Source organism: Cynara cardunculus, assembly GCF_001531365.2.
Source record: "Cynara cardunculus var. scolymus isolate 2C chromosome LG 2, CcrdV1, whole genome shotgun sequence".
Lineage (NCBI taxonomy): Eukaryota > Viridiplantae > Streptophyta > Magnoliopsida > Asterales > Asteraceae > Cynara > Cynara cardunculus.
The window spans coordinates 55,433,296-55,442,713 of NC_037529.1; the positions used below are offsets into that span (position 1 = coordinate 55,433,296).

Consider the following 9,418-nt stretch of genomic DNA (forward strand, 5'->3'; position numbering starts at 1 on the left):
GGAGTTGAAAAGTGGGAGGCTCCAAAGATTCCTTCTGAAATCCGAAGCTTTTTGGGTTTGACAGGATATTATCGTAAATTCATTCAAGACTTTTCTAAAATGGTCGTGTCATTCACCAAACTGACTCGGAAAAATGTTAAGTTTCAGGGGGAGGAAGAACAGCAAGAATCCTTCCAACTGTTGAAAAATCCTATCTGCAGTGCCCTACTATTAACTTTACCAGATGGAGCAGAAGATTTTGTAGTATATAGTGATTCCTTGAAACAGGGATTGGGATGTGTTCTGATGCAAAGAGGAAAAGTGATTTCTTATACGTCAAGGCAACTGAAGAATTATCATGAGAAGCAGTATCCAACTCATGATATGGAATTGCGAGCAGTGGTTTTTGCTTTCAAAATCTGTTGACGTTATCTTCTAGGAACAAGGTGTCAGATCTATACTGATCATAAAAGTCTACAACATCTATTCAGCCAGAAAAATTGAATATGCGGCAGCGTCGATGGATTGAACTTGTTAATGATTATGATTGTGAAATCCTCAATCATCCAGAAAAAGCCAATGTGGTAATTGATGATTTAAGTAGAAAAGAAAGAAGAGGGACTATTAAAACCCTGGCAATGAGAATAAATTTAGTCATTAATACTCATAAAGAAATTCTGAAATGTCATAAAGAAGTTATGAAAGAGGATCTTATAAAGTTGGAAAGATTGGGTAAAATAATTTCGACTTTGGAACCAAATGATAAAGGAATTATGTGCTTTCAAGGACATAGTTGGGTACCATGTTTTGGGGATATTCGGAAGGTTATTCTGAATGAAAGTCATAAATTTCGTTACTCTATACACCAAGGTACCAATAAGATATACAGGGATTTGAAACCTTTTTATTGGTGGCCAGGATTAAAGAATGATATAGCCAGGTATATAGAACAATGTATAACGTGTCTACAAGTTAAGATCGAGCATCAGAAGCCTTATGAAAATCTTCAATCTATGAAGATTCTTGTATGGAAGTGGGATCACATTACAACGGATTTTGTCATGAAGTTACCCCGAACTCCGAAAGGGTATGACAAAATCTGGGTAATCGTTGACCGCTTATCTAAATCTACGCATTTTCTTCCTATAAGAGAGGGCTACTCTTTAGAAAATTTGGCACAGATTTATATCAAAGAGATTGTAACCAGGCACAGAGTTCCACTATCTATAATCTCCGATAGAGATAGCCGTTTCACCTCAAGATTTTGGGAAAGTTTGCAAAAAGCTCTAGGGTCTAAAATCCGATTAAGTACCGCATATCATCCGCAAACTGACGGGCAAAGTGAAGGAACCATCCAGACTCTCGAAGACATGCTGAGAACTTGTGTCATTGACTTCGGGGGATCATGGGAGGATTATTTACCATTGACAGAGTTTGCTTATAATAACAGTTATCACTCCAACATCCAAGCGGCAATGTATGAGGTATTGTATAGGCGTAAGTGTCTAACGACGTTGTGTTGGAATGAGGTAGGTGAGAGGCAGATGACAGCTCTTGAAATTGTTCAAAAAACTTCCAAGAATATTGAACAGATCCGTGAAAGAATTAAAACGGCACAAGACCGCCAGAAAAGCTATGTGGATAATCGTCGAAAGCCGGTTGAATTTTGTGTGGGAAATTTTATGATGTTGAAAGTTTCTCCATGGAAAGGTGTTATCAGATTCAGAAAGAAAGGTAAACTTAGTCTGAGGTATGTTGGACCGTCCAGAATTTGTAAATGAATTGGGCCAGTGGCTTATCAGTTAGAACTACCCGCAGAGCTTAGTCTGATACAAAATACTTTTCATATATCAAACTTACGAAAATGTTTAGCTGATCCAAGTCTAGCTGTACCACTTCAAAATTTTAAACTGGATAGTAAAATGATCTTTGTGGAAACACGAGAAGCTGTGATTGACCGAAAGATCAAGGTGTTGAGAAACAAAGAGATCAGTTTGGTTAAAGTACAGTGGCAGTTTCATAAGGGACCAGAGGCGACCTGGAAACTAGAATCGAAAATGACAATGGAGTATCCGTGGCTCTTTGATTAAAGGAATTCCGGGACGGAATTCTTTTGAGAGGTGGATAATATGATAATCGGGTCTTGGTTATCACCTGAGGTAACTAAATACGTGATTATCTATTATATGTTTATGTGACAACATGATAAATTGGTATATTTGATCATGTGAGCATGTGAATTCTATGCATAACATGAGTGCATGACACATGAAATTTATTTATGTATGAATATGCACATGTAAAAAAGTAATTAATAATTATGCATGAATGAGTAAGCAAACAGGTGATGGGCATGCATGAGAATATTGGTATGCATGAGTATGTTTAAAATGGATGTATGTGCATGCATGAAAAAGGGGCTGTTAAGCCGGTATAAAAGGATGAAGGAATTATGTGCTTTCAAGGACATATTTGGGTTCCATGTTTTGGGGATATCCGAAAGGTTATTCTGAAATAAAGTCATAAGTCCCGTTATTCTATTGATACGTACTAAGCATTTAGTACGTGAAGTACCTTTTTAGTCTCTTTTAGATAGGTTATTTTGCTTTCATATCCCAACTTTGAGTCATTTTATCTCTTTTCTCTGCTTTTAAGCTGAAGTGAATGTTGAACGTGTGTTTAGTGGATTTTGGTCTAACTTGATCTTGTTTTGGACAGATTGGAGCAAGCGGATGCTATGGAAATGTGGTAGCAAGACCTGATGACTGACAAGAAGATGGATGAGACTTGGAGTAATTGACATGACCTTGGGATGACTAATGAAAGCTTTCTAAAGCTGATTTAGTTGTATTTTGAATTGATTAGTTGATGTTTAACAAGACTTATTGTAGTTCCTCTCTAATTARTAGTTTGTAATTTGTACTTTTTAGTTGCTTTTGAACTAGGAAGGTGTGAAAAGACCATATTGCCCTCACTMCAACCTTAGTATAAATAGGGGTTGTTGGGAGGAGTTTAAGACAACAACTTTCACCACACCTTCCTACTTTCTCTCTAGCTCTTTTGTTCTCTCTTCAAGTAGTTTGCATGCTACTTGAAGAACAAGTCTCTTAATATTATAAATCTTTTGGCATTTCAAGTTTTTTTTATCGCTTTCCATTTACTCGCTTTATATAATCGCTTTATTTATATTATCGTTATTTATATTTCCGTTATTTATTTATTACGCTTTCCGCATCTTTATTATTCCGTCATTATATTCCGTCATTTACTTTCCGCATTTATATTATGTCTTTATTTACCGCACTTTACGTTTCTTGTCATTTACTTTTCGTCATGAGTAGCTAATTTTATTAGCTCGGGTGTATGACGAAAAGATGAGTTTTTAAACCAAAATATAGTCGACCCTTTCATGTAACAACGATGTTTTACTTTTTCATTTCAAGTTTTATAAAACCAATGACACTTCTTGACGAGTTGATCACTTTGAAAGTGTTAAAGTGCCGTGGACTCTAAGCTGAGACATCGTTTGCACGTCAACTTGGATGATATGGGAAGTAGACTTGAGAGAGTTGCTAACAAAGAGATTTGTTGTCTGTATTTTCTAAGTTGTTAATTCTTGACGGGTTGATCACTCTGAAGTGTTAAAGTGGAATGGATTCAGAGATAAGCCATTCAGAACACGTCAACTTGAATGATATGGGAATCCACTCGAGAGGGTGATTTTTAACAAAGAGATTTGTTTATCCATATACTTTGAAGACACCATTAGTCACTTTCACTCGTTTGGATACCTCATAGAGATATGGGTTGAAAGCTATAATATCAGTGCATTGGTGAAGTCCGAGAGGAATACCTTCAAAGTAATTGGTAAAAATAGTTGTTACTGATTGCATGTTGTAGCAATCTGTCAGCATGGTTTCATGTTGTAGCATTTTGACAGCATTGGTCGATTGAAAATAATTTTTTACTTCTCACCCTAAAAGTCATACACCCTAACTTGCTTTATATTCTGTTATCTCCTGTTTTTAGTTGTGTTAACTCTGTTCTAATCAAAGTCTTCGAATTCGCCTTCTGAAATCATTTCCTTAACTTTACTTTCTTTTAAACTTTTACGATCCCTGTGGACGATATCCGGTACTTGTACCACTTTTATTACTTGAAAAACGATATTGGGACTATTTGTATACTTGCTTTTGGTCCTAATTGATTGTTTGTGTTTGTGTTTTCCACGACCCATCATGTTTTTGGCGCCGTTGCCAGGGATTAGTTAGTTAAAAGTTTTCTTTTTAGTAAAGTAAAAGATTTGATTTTTCTCGTCCCATTTTTAAAAACCGTTTTTAAAAGTAGTGTATGTCATGGAGACATCACGGAGAAATTTTTTATTTGGATCCCGATATTGAGAGAACGTTTCGCCAAAGAAGGAGGGCTCAAAGAGCATTTTTTGCTCTACTCTCTCCCGACATGGAGTTACCTCCCCAAACATCCCTGAGATTCCACATTTAGAAAATCAACCGCCTGCCTTTGGGACAATACCACCTTTTCCGAATTTTCAGCAAGAACACCACCACCATAATAATCATAATGAGGAAACAGAGTCGGAGAATAATGAACAACCAAGAGAGCAAACTCCGAATATTATTAATTTGGCGAATTCCAAAAATGGACGGATCATGGACTATGCCATCCCAGATTTTGAGCAATTAAATTCTGGGATAGTTAGACTGCATATGACCGCTCTCCATTTCTAGTTAAAACCGATTATGTTTCACATGTTGCAAACAAACGGACAATTTGCCGGATACCTTCGGAGGACCCACACTCACATTTGAAATCATTTATGGAAATTACTGATGCTTTCCTGATCCCAGGAGTGTCTAATTACGCTCTAAGACTCACTTTATTCCCATTTTCTCTAAGGGATCAGGCAAAGGCATGGTTCAATTCATTAACTCCGGGGTCTGTGCCTTCATGGAGTAATATGGCGGAAAAGTTTTTGCGAAAATATTTCCCACCAACCAGGAACGCTAAGTCCAGAAATGAAATTTGCCTTTTTAAACAAATGGACGATGAAGCTGTTCCTGACGCCTGGGAAAGGTTTAAAGAGTTGTTAAGGCGATGCCCTCACCATGGCATCTCGTACTGTATTCAACTCGAGACGTTTTACAATGGGTTAAATCCTATGGCAAAACAGATGATCGATGCAACTGCGGGTGGAGCCTTTACAGCTATGACCTACAATGAAGGATATGAGATCCTAGAAAAAATTCTGCTAACAATGGACATTCGGCTGATCCACGTGCTCAACCGCAAAAGAAGACAACGGGAATACATGATGTTGATGCATATACTGCATTAACAGTACAACTCTCTTCTATGGCCAATATGCTTAAAAATCTAACTTTTGGCCAAGGAGTGCAGTCAGCTGTCACATCACCTATTCCAGCTGCCCTCTTAGTGCAATGTGTCTGTTGTGGAGGGGAACACTCTTATGAACTGTGTCCACACAATTCTGAATCAGTGAATTATGTTCATAACAGATCGAATCCCTACACTAACACCTACAATGCCAGTTGGAGACAGCACCCAAATTTCTCATGGAATAGTCTAAGTTTGAACCCCCCCCCCCCCCCCCCCGCGTCCATAAGCAGCAAGGAAACCCTAATTTTCAACACATCATCATGCAAACAGTTCTAATTCTCAGAATCACCATCACCAGAATTTTCAAAGTAATCAACCACCTTTTCAAACTAAACCACCTCCACAGTCCGATTCATCATCTTCCATGGAAGATATGATAAAAGGACTGGTGGCACAGTCCCAAGCACAGCAGCAAATGATGACTCAAAATCAATCTTTGTTCAATCAACAAAGTGCTGCCATCAGAAACCTGGAAACACAAGTTAGCCAACTTGCTCTTAATCAGAATAATAGAGCCCTTGGTACTTTGCCTAGTAACACCGAAGTCCCGAGAGATCTAGGAAAAGAACATGTGAAGGTAGTAACTCTTAGGAGTGGTAAGGAATTAACTGAGACCMTACCAAAAGATAGTGAACAGGTTGTGTCTAAACCTGAGACTACACTTATGGTCCCTGTTACTGAAAGTCCACCAAAACCTTTGGATAACCCACTTCCTGAGTCCACCACCTTTGTTCCTCCTAAATCAGACTATCCTTTGTTATTCCCTGACGAAGTTGCTAGGAAAAAGCCAATTGAGGATGAGGTTATAACAGGTCCAAMAACCAAAGTTGTAATCCCATCTGAACCTCAAGAAAGTAAAACCAAGACTCTAGGCACTTTGGACCCATCTTGCTCAGCACAACCAAACAAAGCTATCATAAAGCCAGTTCCTCTTTATGTTCCTTTTCCCCAAAGGTTAAGGAACCAAAAGGAAGAACTACAATTTAAGAAGTTTTTGGAAGTGTTTAAGCCATTGCACATTAACATACCCCTTGTTAAAGTAATTGAGCAAATTCCTAATTATGCCAAGTTCCTAAAAGATATTTTGAGTAGGAAGAAGAAGTTAACAGAATATGAGACCGTAGCTCTTACCGAGGGATGTAGTGCGCTTCTAACCAACAAAATACCCCCTAAGCTTAAAGACCCAGGGAGTTTCACTATTCCTTGTTCTATAGGTGGAAAGGAAATTGGTAAAGCCTTGTGTGATTTAGGAGCTAGCATCAACCTTATGCCCTTGTCTGTTTTTAACACCTTAGGCATAGGGGAAGCTAGACCCACCACTGTCACCTTGCAATTGGCCAATAGAAGCATAGCTTATCCAAAAGGTAAGATTGAGGATGTCTTAGTTCAGGTTGACAAATTCATCTTTCCGGCTGACTTCATCATCCTAGATTTTGAGGCTGATAAAGATATTCCTATAATCTTAGGAAGACCTTTCCTAGCCACTGATGGAACCTTGATTGATGTCGAAAAGGGAGAGCTAACCATGAGACTCCAAGACCAGAAAGTCACATTCAATGTCTTTAATTCCTTAAAGTACCCTGATAACTTAGAGGAATGCTCAGGAATTACTGAGATTGAGACAATGTGTTATGAGGAAGGAGTTAGGAAGGCCTGTAAGCTTGAGGATGAGGATAGTGTTGAGATAGGTGATGATACTGTTGAGGATTTGAAAGGTGATGTCCCATCTGATGCTGCAGCATTTGAGTTGTTGGACAATAGTGAGCTTAAGAATTTTACCCCATCTATAATTTCACCACCTGATCTGGAGTTAAAGCAACTCCCATCTCACTTGAAGTATGCATATCTAGGAGAGGAAGGTAAATTGTCTATCATCATATCATCTACCCTAGATTTTCATCAAGAAAAGAAGCTTATAGATATGTTGAAGTTGCACACCAAAGCCATAGGATGGACCATTGCTGACCTAAAGGGGATTAGTCCTTCTATATGTCAACATAAGATCATCCTAGATGAAAAGAACATCAAATCTATAGAGCCTCAAAGGAGATTGAACCCGGTCATGAAAGAAGTAGTGAAGAAGGAAATTTTGAAATGGCTAGACGCCGGAATAATTTTTCCGATAGCCGGTAGTTCCTAGGTTACTCCAATCCAGTATGTCCCAAAGAAGGGAGGGTTTACTGTTGTCACCAATGACAAGAATGAACTCATCCCCACAAGAATAGTGTCTGGTTGGAGGATATGTATGGACTACCGAAGGCTAAACAAAGCCACCCAAAAGGACCATTTTCCCTTACCTTTTATTGATCAGATGTTAGACAGGTTGGCTGGAAAAGAGTATTACTGCTTTTTGGATGGATACTTCGGATATAACCAAATAGCCATATCACCCGAGGATCAAGATAAGACCACCTTCACATGTCCCTATGGTACTTTTGCCTTTAGGAGAATGCCATTTGGACTTTGCAATGCTCCCGCAACTTTTCAAAGATGCATGATGTCCATATTCTCTGACATGCTTGAAAAATCCATAGAAATCTTTATGAATGATTTTTCAGTTTATGGCTCATCTTTTGATAACTGTTTGGAAAATTTAAAAAGGAGTCTTGAAAGATGTGAAGAGACTGATCTGGTTCTCAATTGGGAAAAGTGTCATTTCATGGTAAAAGAAGGAATTGTTTTGGGCCATTTGATTTCCAAAAGAGGAGTTGAGGAAGACAAAGCTAAACTTGAAATCATTGAAAAACTACCTGAACCAACTACTGTCAAGGGAATACGAAGTTTTCTTGGTCATGCTGGGTTTTACCGAAGGTTTATAAAAGACTTTTAAAAAATCTCAAAACCTTTGTGTTTACTTTTGCAACATGATCAAAAGTTTGATTTTACGGATGAGTGTAGAAATGCATTCAACACCTTGAAAAAAGATTTAGTAACCGCACCGGTAGTTGTTGCTCCTGACTAGAACAAACCCTTTGAGATCATGTGTGATGCTAGTGACTGGGCTGTTGGAGCTGTCTTGGGTCAAGGAAAGGAAAAAAAATTTCATTCAATCTATTATGCAAGTAAGACCTTGAATGAAGCACAACTTAATTACACAACAACTGAAAAGGAACTTTTAGCTGTGGTTTTTGCTTTTGAGAGATATAGATCATATTTGATGGGAACAAAGGTCATTGTTCACACTGATCATGCTACCATCAAGTACTTGATTTCCAAAAAAGATGCTAAACCTAGGTTAATAAGATGGGTTTTGTTGTTGCAAGAGTTTGACCTTGAGATAGTGGATAGAAAAGGAGTAGACAACCAAATTGCGGACCATTTGTCAAGACTAGAGAAGCCTAGGGAGACCCTAGGAGAAGGAGAGATTGTTGAAACATTTCCCGATGAAAGAATTCTTGTGTTAGAATCAAAGCCACCATGGTTTGCCGACATAGCAAACTATTTGGCTTGTGGAATTAGACCTTCTGATATTTCTGGCCATATGTTCAAAAAGTTTCTCCATGATACTAAATCTTACCTTTGGGATGACCCTTACTTGTTTAAGATAAGTGCAGATCAAATCTTGAGAAGGTGCATCCCTGAAACTGAGGTGGCAGCAATCCTGCAGCATTGCCACCAAGCAACATATGGAGGACACTTTGGAGGCCAAAGAACAGCTGCTAAAGTATTACAATCTGGATTTTATTGGCCTACTCTCTTCAAAGATGACCACAATTTTGCACAAAGATGCAATGAGTGTCAAAGAAGTGGATCCATTTCYAARVGRAATGARATGCCACTTAATGGGATCTTAGAAGTAGAGTTGTTTGATGTATGGGGGATAGACTTCATGGGACCATTTCCCCCATCAAATCATTGTCAATACATTCTAGTGGCTGTTGATTATGTTTCTAAATGGGTAGAGGCCATGGCTTGTGTTACTAATGATGCAAAAACTGTGGTTAAATTTCTTCAAAAACAGATGTTTACAAGGTTTGGTACCCCAAGAGCACTGATTAGTGATGAAGGTACCCACTTTGTA

General features: G+C 38.3%; 1 non-coding gene across 1 annotated transcript; it reads right to left on the reverse strand.

Annotated features, from left to right (window-relative positions):
- Window positions 1-5,005: 5,005 nt before the first annotated feature.
- Window positions 5,006-5,112, reverse strand: LOC112508362. Its single transcript, XR_003068735.1, has one exon. It is a non-coding gene; the product is annotated as a small nucleolar RNA R71 (small nucleolar RNA).
- Between the last annotated feature and the right edge of the window lie 4,306 nt (window positions 5,113-9,418).